This window comes from Heterocephalus glaber, unplaced genomic scaffold (genome assembly GCF_053883595.1).
Source record: "Heterocephalus glaber isolate CG9 unplaced genomic scaffold, H.glaber_assembly_v1.0 deba00001428, whole genome shotgun sequence".
NCBI classification, from domain to species: Eukaryota; Metazoa; Chordata; class Mammalia; order Rodentia; family Bathyergidae; genus Heterocephalus; species Heterocephalus glaber.
In genome coordinates, this window is record NW_028258293.1 from 5,108,545 (window position 1) to 5,122,247 (window position 13,703).

Consider the following 13,703-nt stretch of genomic DNA (forward strand, 5'->3'; position numbering starts at 1 on the left):
CTCTCTGGAGAGAGGATTAAGGCTTTCTCCTTAGTGTCACAGGGTAAATGGCTTGACAAGCAATTGTACACTGACTCATAGATGGTAGCCAGTGGTTTGACTAGATAGTTGGAGATTTTAAAGGAACATGATGGAAAATTGGTGATTAAGAAATCTGGGGAGGAGGTGTGTGGAGAGACCTCCCTGAATGCACAAAAAATATAAAGACATTTGTGTCCTATGTGAGTGCTCATCAAAGGGTGACCTCAAACCTCAGAGTAACTGCATTTGTTCTTTACACATTTTTGCTACAGTTAGCTTGTGGGTTCACCAAACCTGTGACTGAAGCAAGTGCACAGTATGGAAAAGAGGTGCAGATAGAAGTGTTAAAAAAATAATGGGCAAGCCTGTCACCAGGTCCAGCTTGATTGTCACTTGCCACTCACTGACAGGGTTTGATTTGATCCTGCAAGCGGTTGGTTTGTTACGGTCTCTGTGGAGCTGAAGGTCTCTGCTATGCTCATCTGCATTGCAGCTGTTCCCCAGTGCTAGCATCACTGTCTCAGCCCCATCTCAGACCATCAGGAATTGGTTAATCATAAGGAACCCACAACCTGGGTCCCTTGCATGGACATCTCACAGTAGGGTTTGTGCTCCTGTGAGAATCTAATGACATTCCTGACTGGACAGGAGGCAGAGCTCTGGCGGTGACTTGAGCAGTGGTGAGCAGGTGTCAATATAGATGAAGCTTCCCACTCTTTCCAGCTCCTGCTGTGCAGCCTGGTTCTTAACAGGCCACAAACTGGTATTGGTCTATGGCCCAGGGTTGGGGACCCCTGCTATAGTGAACCCTCACTAATACAGTGTCCAGGGTTCATGTCAGGAGCTGGAGCCTGCCCTTCCTGAAGTCCACCCAATCTCCACTACCAGGGATGACCATGGCTGGGGAGGTTCAGCTTCAGCATGTCCAGTTCTCATTGAGGCCCAGCTTCTCCCAGGTGCACCTATGACTTGGAAAAGGAGTCGTGGGTGCTTTCTGGTTCAGTTCACTTTGAGAGCAAACCTGTGCACACACACGTAAAACAACTGAGAAATGCATTCAAGGGAATGAGATCGCTTCCTTCTTTTATCCTTTTATCCCACAAAATCACCAGGATCAAAACACCCCATCAACAACACCTGGCAGTGATGCCTTCACTGTACTGTCTTGACTCATCTTCAGCTTCTTGGCTGATCTGAGCTCACTTTGGAGAAAGTCTGACCATTTTTGTGGTTGTTTCCCTCAATCTCAGAATCAGTTAAGATTATTGTGCCCTCCAGATCAAAAGGCAAATGTTGGAAGACATTTTTTAGAAAAATGTAAATGCTATTCCCCTGCACCAGCAGCCCACTGATGCTGCCACAACATGTATTGAAGAAGAAACACTCAACCTTGCCAGCCCACCGTCTCATTTCTTCCACCTTAATTACAGAGATTGATTTAACTTCAGAGGCTGGGGTTGAGAGCAGAACATTTCCTGCACAGCTTGCAGCAGCTGTCGCTAATTATAAGACATTAAGGAAGAAAGCAGCCCATTAGCTCAGAACAACTGCAAAAACCAATCACAGAGCATCAAATCCTATCTTCCTCAGTCTTTGCCAAATTAAGCCAGTTGTGGCTGACTCCACTTCCTAAGTCAAAGTCATACATGAAGCAAGGACTTGCCTATGATTACAGTTGCATGAAAATCAAGGGTGTCCCTAGAAGGTTGTTTTCCCCAGGGAATCTATTCACACAAATAGGCACAAAGTGAAGGCGTCAGTTCCTTTAAACATACAGGCAGCTCTGAAGAGTCACAGTTCAACTTAAATGTCTTCAATTCTATAACTGCTTTTCATTTTTCTGTTTATAAAAATTATTCTAAGTATAAAACATCTAGAAAATAACATCATGTCTAAGAAATAGTATAAAAACCACCACAATTCCTATGCTGCTTCTTTATAGTAAATATTTCTGTTTTGGAATATATTCCTCTAGTTTTTAAATATTTTTTTTACTCAAATAGATTTTTTTTTCACTCAAATAGATTTTTTTTTCAAAGAAGTATTTCTTATCAGACTTGTCTGTCATCCACTTTCCTCTTCGTGAGTTGAATGCATGCATTTCATATACATTAAATATTTCCTTTACATGAGCCTAATGGCTACAGAGTAGTCTATTAATTGCATGCACCATAGTTGGGGAAAAATAAACTCTTATTACACACTTACAATGTTTCTAGGTTTTGCTATTGAAAGCACTGTCAGGATAGCTCAAAATTGATAAATTTTTCATACATCTATGATCATTTCCTCCTGTTCTATTCCTCAGAATAAATATGCTGGGTCAGAGTTGACAAAATTTCAACACTCCAGAAGTAGTTATCCCTGGAAGATTCATTAAATCAGAAAAAAAAAAAAATATATATATATATATATATGAACAGAAATGTGCCAACTTGATTTTTTTAAATCTGAAGTTCTTGTAGAGTAAATTGAAGAAAATTACTCCTGGAGAGTCTAATTTAAATGCTTTGAAATAGGTCCCAAGCCAGGCATAGGCTTTTTTTTTTTAATTCTAGAAATAATTTTCCAGTGCAGCCAGGGCTGGAGGCCACAGGGTTTGTTGGTGAGCTTTCTGGTCTACCAGGAATTTTACTTCCAGGAAGAAGTAAACTGAATTACAAATCCATAAAATTTTTTTAAAAAAGAGAATGACTCGAACAGAATAACTCTCGAGAGGTGCCACTGTGCATTTTCCTAAATGGCTTCTCTCAGCTGTGTTTTGTGCACTCACGTGCGGGTCTGCACTCCTGGCATGGGGCATCTAAGCTGCAGCCCATGCTGAAACCCCTCACCCTCACCGTGGGATCCAAGGCTGAATCCACAGCAAACAAATGAGCCGACATTCCTCACCTATTCTGTCATCTTTTTTAAAATAATTCGTTAAAAGGAATGAATAATAATCGGCCCTGAGAGGTGGGTCCCACTCCAGACCTACATTCTCAGGGGCAGGAAGAGGAGATTCCTTGCCTTCCTCTTTCTAAGCTTCAGTAATCTCTCCCAACATCATAATCCCCTCCTCATCCTAAAGAAACCTGATCAGCAGCTGGCTCAGGCTGTGCTGGTGACCAGCACACTCTGCAGCCTTAATGGCCACCGCGTGTCCCCTCCTGCTCCAGGCACAGCCGGCATGTGGTGCACCTTGACAGCACTGATAATGGTACCCTGCAGTCCTGTGTGCTCACCCCTGTCCATCCCAGGCCCTGTTTCCCGCTCAGTCCCCTGAGCTTGGCGCTCACACTGTGATCTCAGCATCGCTGCTCTTGCCATGGAGGGGCCAAGCTGTGTGGCTGAAGCCACACGGAGATCAGTTTACAAAGACAGGACTATTTGTGTCTGCAAACATGGACTTGTGTTGTCTTGGGCCATTTTCTATGGAACAGACCCATGATCCTAGTTAATAGTATGAAAGGGAAACCCAAAGCGTATTAAATACTTCATTCGGTAGGCTGAGGATACCATACACAGCAACTTCTTTGCTCAGGAATAAGCCACTCAACAGTGGGGAAACTGAGGCTGAAAGAGGCCACCATGCTCATGTAACTGAAAGGACCCAGGAGGCATTTACCCATCTGCTTGAGCACACACACAAGGCTGCTCCTGGCTTCTAAGCAGTCTTGCATGGAAGCCCACTCTTCCCTTCTGATTTATCTCTGGGAAACTCTGACCCAACTGCGTTGTCCTCTGCTTCCTTGGAGCACGCTCTGGAACATCCGGGAGGAACAGCCTCCCTCACAGAACCCACAGTGCTTGCAGATTTTAGCAGGTTGTTCTAGAGAAGCACTCTGCAGCCCAAGTGAGCATGGCACTCCCTTAGTCGCCCGCGGGTGCGCCTGCCTGCACCCGTGTTCTCTGCCAGGCACTTTCCTTGCCTCCAAGGCCTCTGCTTCCAGTTTATTCCCAGTCTACTCCCATCAAGGCCACACTCAGCTCCACTCCATGCTGAATCTGCTGCCCTCTCGCTTCCTAGGAAGGGACTCTTTCCTTCTCATAGACTTCTGATTTGTCTCTTTCTTAAAATTTTATATTTGCATATTTTACATGTAGATCTATGAGCCATTTTTAGTCAATTGTTTTGTAGACAGCCCTTAAATCATGAAGACTCAAGCGTATGGCAAAAGCCTCATATGGCTTCTCTGCCTTTCCCTTGTAGTGCAATATTCATACATGAGATAGTCAACACTTTACTCCAAAAATGTGTTGTGTGTTAGATGATTTTGCCCAGCTTTAGGCTAATGGCAATGTTTCAGGCATGTTTTAGGTAGGCTCGGTTAAGCTGTGATATTTGGTAGATTATATCCATGTTGTGGTTTCGATCTAAGATATCACCCCAAATGTTTGTGTGTGGAAGTCAATTGGAACATCTAGGCGCTAAGCTCATCCCCTGATGAGTCCAGTCAGGCCTGCGCGGTGGGAGGCGGGGCCTGGATGAAGGTGGCGTGCATCTCCCTCCCCACTCCTCCTTTCTCTCTCTGCTTCCGGGCTGCCCTGGTCAGCAGCTTCCTTTCCCCAGGCCCTTCCCCTGTGCTGTTTCCGCCTTGGAGCCAGCAGACCATGGACTACATCCTCTGTAAACCATAAGCCAAAATAAGCCTCTCCTCCTTTAAGTTGTGGGTGTTGGGTATTGTGTCCAGTGTCAGTAAAGTGACTAAAACAGTATATTAAAAATATTTTCACTTTGATATTTTCAATTAAGAATGGGATTTGACAGGCCCTCCAAGTGAGACCCCTGGCCAAGTAAGAGAGAAAAATCCCAACAGAGGCATTGCCTGCAAGAACAGCAATGACAGGAAGCCAGCTACTGCCATGGTCATGGTCATTCACACCTGCAGGGAGACTGAGTCTCTGAACAACCACAAGTCACCCACTGTACTTGGCTGTACCTGCCATCTCCCTGCTACCCTCGCCCTGTCCTGTTCACCAGCCTCCAGCCCCTCACCCAAGAGACTCCAAAATTTTCCACCCTCCAAGCTGATACCCCCTCCCCTACTTGAACTCCCCTATATAAACTGCATGCACCCTTCTTCCTATGCCAACAGCCTTTTCGCCCTTGGCTCATCTGCACCCAGATGGCAATAAACTCATCTCAGGTTGCTTAGATTTTTGCCTGCCTCAGTGATCTTATGTGCTCTGGTCGAAACTTACAGGATTATCAGGATGTAACCACATCATCAGTCAAGGAGCATCTGTGTAAAGTCCAAAGTTAAGGGCAAGGTTCATTTATTGCAATATAGTTGACCAGTTGTTCCAACCCCATTTGTTACTGAGCAAAGCCATCCGTGCTTTAATCCCAGCTACTTGAGAGCTTGAGGCAGGTTTAAGGCCAGCCAAGCAACTCAGTGAGAACTTGCCTCAAAACAACATTAGTTGAAGGGCTATGCTTCCACTATTTAATTTTTTTTTTTTTTTTTTTTGGTAATTTTGTGAAACGTTGGTTTGGATCCGCTGAGTTCCCTATTTTGTTCTATTGATCTATGTGTCTATGCTTTTCTTCACTGAATTGAATGCTGCAGTTCCATTATAAATCTTAAAATCTTGTAGTGTGGCTTCTCTAACTTTATTACTTTTTCAAATTGTTTCGGCTATTATAGTTCCTTTGACTTCCATATAAATTTTTGAATCAACTTATCTATATCCATAAAATACCACTGAGATTTGGCTAGCAGTGTATTAAATCTATAGATCGGTTTGGAGAGAGTTACATCTTTCAACCCATAAAATAATGTATCTCTTGGGTATTTAGGGTTTTTTTGGTTTACTTCCTGAGGATTTTGTACTTTTTGGGATACAGACTCTGCTCATGTTTGTTGGATTTATACCTAAATATTTCATTTTATGAAGCTAATGTAAATTTGTAATTGTTTTATGTTTCCAGATTCTATGGGTATAGCTCAGTGGTAGAGAGTATGCTTAGCCTGGGGAAGTCACTGGATTCAATCCCCAACACACACACACACACACACACACACACACACAGAGGCACACACAGGCACACACATACGCACATACAGTTTCCAATTATTTATTGCTAGTATAAAAATTACATTAGATTTTATCTGTTGACTTGTATCTTGCACCCTCATTAAACTCAGTGTGCAGAGTTCTTTGGTGGATTCCTCGGGACCTTTTCGCACAGGTAATCATGCCAGCTGAGAATTTGAATGCCTTTTATTTCCTTTTCTTACCTTATTAAGCGGATGGGGACCCAGTGGAAGTGGAGTGATGAGAATGGAAACACTTGGCCTGTTCCTAAATTAGAGGAAAAGCATTAAGTCTTTCACCATTGGGTATAATGTTAGCTTAGGTGATCTATATGGTTTTTATCAGGTTGAGAAAGCCTTCTTTCTATTCTTGGTTTAAAGAAAATCCTTTTTTCAGAAGAACACCAACTTATAGTTTCATCCATTTCTTGATAGCAAAATTATGGGCCTTCAATAGGCAATTTTCAAAAAACTCATTATATTTTTTGTCTGCCTCAAAGAACTAAATAAAACTTCATGATTATTTTGATGCCTATGGAAAGTCTTTATTGTGATGGATGTGGAACTTTTCCAAATACTTTTTTTGTATCAATTTATAAGATTGATAGGTAAATCTTCTTTTGACTGTGAATAGGGTGGGTGACATTGATCAATTTCCCGATACTAAACGAGTTTAGGGTTCCCACTATGAACTCCACTTGGTCAGGGTATTTTATTGTCTCTATGTATTGGATTTAATTTCTTAATATTTTATTGAGATGGCTGCACTTAGTTCCATGAGGGATACTTTGGTCTTCTTTTTTTTTGAGACAGGGTCTCGCTGTGTAGTTCAGGCTGAACTTGAGCTTGCTATGTAGCCCATGCTGGCCTTGAGCTTGTGACCATCCTCCTGCCTCAGCCCCCACCCCCCAGTGCCGAGATTGTGGGTATGCAGCAGCACAGCCTATTTTTCTCTTATGCTCTTTGGTATGGGGGAAGAGTTGGCCTCCTAAACTCAGCTGACTGTGTTCTCTCACCTTCTAATGTCTAGAAGAGATACAGAGCTCATGCACATTGTTCTTTAAATATTTGGTGGAATTCTTTTAAGGTGCAACTTGCATCTGGAAACAGGTTGCTGCTTTGCCAGCGTCTAACCGTGAACTTGGCTTCTTGAATAGCGAGGCAATTATCTGAGTTATCTGTTCCATCCGGGTGGGAGGCAGTTTCCCTGAAAGGTGCTGTGTACAGGAGCTGTCTCCAGTCACACCAGCAAATGTCCCCGTGGGCTGCAGGACCGTCATGGTGTGTTGTTTCCCCACTGCCCAGCTGCACCCAGGGCAATTCACCCAGTAAATAGCAAACATTTCTGACGTGCTTGAGGCTACAAAAGAATTATTTAATCCATTTTAAGTCTATATTTTAATAACTTTACAGTTCCCTTAGGAGGAAGCCCAAGGTATATAATAGAGATCTGCATCAGTCTGCTACTATTCATCTCCCCCCTCCTCTGCCCTCCCTTCAACCCCTCCACCCCTCCCTATTTACAAAGACTTTGTTTCCTTTTTTCCATTTTCTCATATTAATCCCATTCCCTTCTTTCCTTTCCCCTAACCCTCCCACTTCCTTCCCCTTTGCCCCTTTTCTTCCTATTTCACATTATCTATTATACCTTCTAGTCCTTATTTACACTTTCAGGTTCTCACACTAGAGAAACTCTTCCTTATTTACACGTGTGTCCTGTTTATTTCACTTAAGAGTATTGCCTCAATGTGCATCCATTTAGCAATAAATGTCTCTAATTTCTCATTTTTGATGGCTGAGTAGTACTCTATTTTTTAAAAAAAACACATTTTCTTTATCCAGTCTCCAGTTGATGGGCATTTGGGCTGTTTCCAAGTTTTAGCTCTTACGAAGTGTGCTGCTATGAACATGGGTGCACATATATCACTGTATGCATATATATGATTCTTTTAATTCTTTGGGGAAGATACCCAGCGGGGGAATAGCTGGGTCAAATGGGACTTCCAGTCCTAGTTCTCTGAGGTATCTCCATACTGATTTCCACAGTGGTTGCACCAGTCTACACTCCCACCAGCAGTGGAGCAGGGTTCCTCTTTCCCCACAGCCCCGCCAGCATTGGTTGTTGGTTGATTTCATGATAGCAGCCATTCTTCCTGGAGTGAGGTGGAATCTCAGTGTTGTTTTCATTTGCATCTCTCAAGTGACAAGTAATGTTGAACATTTTTTCATATGTTTATTTGCCATGTCTACTTCTTTGTGTGAGAAATGTCTGTTCATTTCAGATGCCCATTTTTGGATTGGGTCTTTAAATTTGGGAGGTCTGATTTTTTTAAGTTCTTTATAGATTCGAGATGGTAGAACTTTGTCTGAGGGACTGCTGGTGAAAATTTTTTCCCACATTGTGGCTTGTCTCTTCACACTGCTGGTGGTTTCTCTTGCTATGCAGAAGTTTTTTAATAAAAAGAGATCCCAGGGCTGGGGATTTAGCTCAGTGGTTCCGCCACCTGCCTTGCAAGCTCAAGGTCCCGAGTTCGATCCCCGGTACCAAAAAAAAAAAAAAAAAGGAAAACAAACAAACAAAAATACCCTGCAACAAGAGATCCTACTTGTTGATTGTTTGTGCTAGTTCATGGGCAACTGAGGTTTTGTTCATAAAATCTTTTCCTACCCTAATGTCTTCAAGAGTTCTACCTAACCTCTATTCCAGCTGGTTCAGCATTTCTGTTTTTATATTTAGATGTTTAATCCATTTTGACTTTAGTTTAGTGCATGATGAGAGAGATAGGTCTAGTTTTAGTCTTTGGCAAGTTGAAACCCAATTTCTCCAGCACCATTTATTAAAGAGACTATCTTTCCTCCAGCTAGGGTGTTTGGTTCCTTTGTCGAAGAGGAGGTGGCTGAGTGTTTCTGGAGTTGTTTCTGCATCTTCTAATCTGTTCCACTGGTTTTCAGGTCTGTTTCTTTGCCAGTACCATGCTGTTTTATCACAGTAGCTTTGTAGTATAGTTTCAAGTTGGGGATTGTGATACCCCCTGCCATATCTCTGTTACCTAGAATTGCTTTTGCTATTCTGGGTCTCTTCTTGTTCCAAATGAATTTTTGGATTGTTTTCTCAAGGTCTGTGAAGTATGCTGCTGGGATTTCAATTGGAATTGCATTGAATCTATATAGCAGTTTTGGAAGTATGGCCATTTTCACTATGTTGATCCTTCCTACCCAGGAGCAAGGGATGTCTTTCCGTTTTCTGATATCCCCTTCAATATCTTTTTTCAAAGTGCTATAGTTTTCAGAGAAGAGGTCTTTGATTTCTTTTGTTAGGTTGATTCCTAGGTGTTTCAGTTTTTTGGATGCCATTGTGAAAGGAATTGTTTGCCCTGTTTCTCTCTCAGTGAGTCTGTTGTTCTTGTAGAGGAAAGCTATTGATTTTTGTGTGTTGACCTTGTATCCAGCTACTTTACTGAATTTGGTTATTAAGTCTAGAAGTAAAAACCCTACAAAAAATTGGAATAGACGGTCTCTACCTCAATCTGATGAAAGCCATCTATGAAAAACCAGCAGCCAACATCATACTAAATGGTCAAAAACTGAAATCCTTCACACTAAAATCAGGAACAAGACAAGGATGTCCACTATCACCACTCCTGTTCAATATAGTTTTGGAAACATTAGCCACAGCAATTAGACAAGAGAAAGAAATAAAAGGACTAAAGATAGGAAATAAAGTCAAATCGTCATTATCTGCAGATGATGTGATGTGCTGCTGTTTATCCTGACAAAGCTCTCATCTGAGCTGAGTGCACTTCACCTATTTACTCTCTGCTGTCACCCTCCAAGGGATGAATGACAGGGAAGACAGCCCTGGCGAAAGAGTGCAGGTTTGGAGTCAAACCACACGTGCTCCTCTGCCCTCATTCATTAGTGACATAGCTTAAGCCAGTTATTTACAATCTCTAAAAGTTCAGGCTTTTAAATCGAAAAAGTGGAGATAGACCCTGAGGAGTATCTCGGTGGTAGAATGTTTGCCTAGCATGTGCTAGGTTCTGGGTTCTGTCCCCAGCAATGCAGAATAAAGGAAGGGAGGGAGGGAGGAAGGAAGGAAGGGGGGGAGGAAGGAAGGAAGGAAGGAAGGAAGAGAGGAAAGAGGAAGGAAAGACAAGATGGGGAAGGAGAGAGAAGGAGGGGGGAAGAAAAGAAGGAGAGGAAGACAGGGAGGTAAAAGTTGTGTAAGGGTTAAAACTAAGAAGACAAGCGTGTGACCGTGTAAGCAAAGCAGGGGTTTCCATGCTTCACACCGAATATCATCACATGCTAGCTGACTTTCAGCCAGTTCCGCATCCTCTCTGAGTCATGAGGCCTCCTGTAGGGCTTATTAGGTAGACTGGAGAGCAGAGGAGGGAGGAGAGGGAAGAGGAGGAGAGACACAGACAGACAGATGGACAGACAAACTGACCACCTCCTTCTCCCTCCCACACCCCTCTCTTCATGACCGGCGATTCCGCCACCCTGAGTTGCACGGATGAACCCACCTGGGGTAATTTCCGGCACCGCCCGCCTGTGAGAGATCTCACCAGCTCTACCTTCTGTGTAGATCCAGGGCCCTCCAACCTCCCTGCTCTCTGTCAGGCAGCCCGGCACCTTCCCCTGAGCACCTCCCACCCCTATCCCTCTCCACCCTGCTGCCTGCCAGAGCGTGCTCATCGTGGGGGCCATGGTGATCCTGAATCTCCCAGTGGAGACCGCCCTGAGCAAGCTGCAGATTCATGGATGGGCTTTTCCTATTAGAAGTCTGAGTCTATTGGCCCACAATGGCTGCCTAAAGAGCCAGCGGTTGGTGTGTGGGAAAGGAACATCTCCCCATGCCACAGGTCACAGCGGAGGTCTCAATGATCCGTGACGCTGTGACGTCTTGGATGGCAAGACAATAGGGCAGCTAAGGGCAGCATGGCTCATACACAAAACTTCCATAGAGGCAGAAATGAATCCATGGGAAGAAACAAACTTCCCATTCATCAGGGACCTGCTTCTGCTAGAAACTCCCGTCCCCTTGCTGCTAGACCCCTGCTCCTGGCGGGCTCTTCCCTCCACTGTGCCCTGCACCATCCTTCACCCCTCCATGAAGCTGTGTGTTCCGTGAATACTAGCGAGCTCCAGGAGACGGCGTCTCAGCCTGACAAGAGCTTGACCATCCTGGCCCCGATGTGCTGCACAGCTCTCGCCTCATCTTGTCATCCTGCACCGTCAGGCGGTTGGGTCTGCCCAGCCCCCAGTGGCCTCCTTCACAGACTCTGCCCTCCACCTGGGAACCGTCCGCACAGCAAGGCAGAGGCCCTGGCTCCACTCCAGCTGCCTCCTCCTCCTGCCACCTCCTCTGCCCAGGCCCCGCAGGCCTCTGCTGCCCCGGCTCGGGACTGTCCTGGCCCTCTCCGCTCCCCTGCTGCTCCTTCCTCCCCGAACAGCCTCAGTGCCCCTCCTCACTGGCCTCCAGCCTTTGCTCCGATGTCCTCTCGGCAGAGCTTCCCTCTGTCAGACAGCTGGCAGACAGGCCATCCCCACGGCCTCCTCCCTTGCGGGGCTCTCCCTCTCCACTGGCCCTGCTTCTCGTTCTTTACAGTGCATATCCATCCTCCTTTCCCGCTGTCCTGCTGTCCTGGCTGACTTGATTTTTTGTTACTCTTTGTTACACACTCACACATCTTTTGAATGTCAACTTCATGAAAGCAGGTATTTCAGGGTATTTTCTTCATTTTTATATCCCAGGAACCAGAGCATCTCACATGCAATATTTCTCTCTCTGTGTCTCTCTCTGTCTGTCTCTCTCTCTGTCTCTGTCTCTGTCTCTCTGTCTCTCTCTGTCTCTCTGTCTCTCTCTCTCTCTGTCTCTGTCTCTCTCTCTCTCTGTCTCTGTCTCTCTGTCTCTCTTTCTCTCTCTCTCTCTGTTTCTGTCTCTCTCTCTGTCTCTGTCTCTCTCTCTGTCTCTGTCTCTCTGTCTCTCTCTTTCTCTCTCTCTCTCTCTGTCTCTGTCTCTCTCTCTCCTCCCTTCTCCTCTGCCCCCCCCCCATCTCCTATCTATCGACTTGTCCAGGCAAAAATCTCTGCTCTTAGAAACACAGAGAAAGTGGCCTAGAAAGCAAACACTCACTCCCTTTGCTCAACTCCGTCCCTTGGAAAGGACGTGGCATTTGTGGCACCTTTGAGAGCTGTGTCCAGCCACCTGCCGTGAGCCAGGCACGACACCACGTAGAGAAATGACAGGGAGGGCGTGTCTTCCAGTCACTGGCTGGGCTCTTCCGAAGCAACAGGCAAATATGCAAGGAATAAGAGCACAGCCCTCGGAGAAACAGTGTGGAGAGACTCAGGAGAGGTGTGAAAATAGATCCACGGGAGAGGCCAGGCGGCTCCCTAAGGATCGGCCAGGGAGGGAAGCAGGGCTCACCCAGCCTGGTACAGAAACGACCGCATCCGAGCAGCCAGTGGAGCGGAGACTGCGGCCCTGGACACGGAGTCACCCAGCACGGCCAGGCTGCTTTTGCTGTCTGTGGCCATGGCAAACCCCTCACTCCTGACCGGAGGGCCCCGTTCGCCCAGCCGGCAGCCTGTGGGGCAGGGTGGCCCGTGTCTGTGCGTCCATCTGTCCTCCAGCGGCCGGGCTGCTGTGAACTCAACGCGTACTGCAGAAGACGCAGGGCCCAGAACTCGCTTCACCTGCCGGGCGGACGGCGCGGGGAGCTGGGCCCGAGATCCCAGGGAGGGGCGGCGGGGAGTGGGCGAGGCCAGCAGACCCCGCTCCAGGGTTGGCGGATCCAGCGCGCCAGCGGCCCGCGCGGGAGCTGCCTGCGGATCTCCAGGCTCCTTCACAGGGGCTTCGGGGGCTCTGGGCTATGTCCTCAGGTTCGGCCGTGCTGGGCCCAGGGCAGGGGCTTTGGCACCAGGAGACCGAGCTGGGCGGCTGACGACAGTGGCCCAGGGGCTTCTCCAGGCCGTCCTGTCTCATCTCCAAAGCATCGAGGTGTAGCACCAAGAGTTTTTATAAAATAAAAGTCCGAGGCTCTGATTGTTGACATGATTTTCCTCAAGAGGCCAAGCCAGGCTCCGGGACACTGTTGGTGACACTCTGGTGAGCAGTGGCATTGCTCAGCCTTGGTTGTGCACTGCTTCTGTGCACATGAGGCTCCCATGCAGTCAGTTCAGTCTGGACACTTGGATTTATTTCAATCCTCCCCAAGTGATGCTAACGTCTCATCAGAACTGACCACAGCTATAGGGACAGATTGCCTAGCTGGCTCACGCCTGTAATCTCAAAAACACACAGGGAAGCTGAGGCAGGAGGGTTGCAAGTATGAGTCCCAACTGGGCCATTAGAGAAGTGCAAATTAAAACAACACTGAGATTCCATCTTACTGCAAAGGGAATGAAGTAATAAATCGCACAAAAGCTGAGCATGACGGTGCATTCCTGTCATCCTAGCACCGGGAGGCTGAGGGATGAGAATTACTGCAAGTTCAAGGCCCTGTCTCAAAAAAAGAAAAAGGAAAGAAATTGAACAATAACAAATGCTGGTGAGGCACCCTTCTACACTGTTGGTGAGAATGTAAACTAGTACAACCACTAGGGAAATCAGAATGGAGATTCCTCGAAATCATAAAACTAGAAATTTCATTTGAA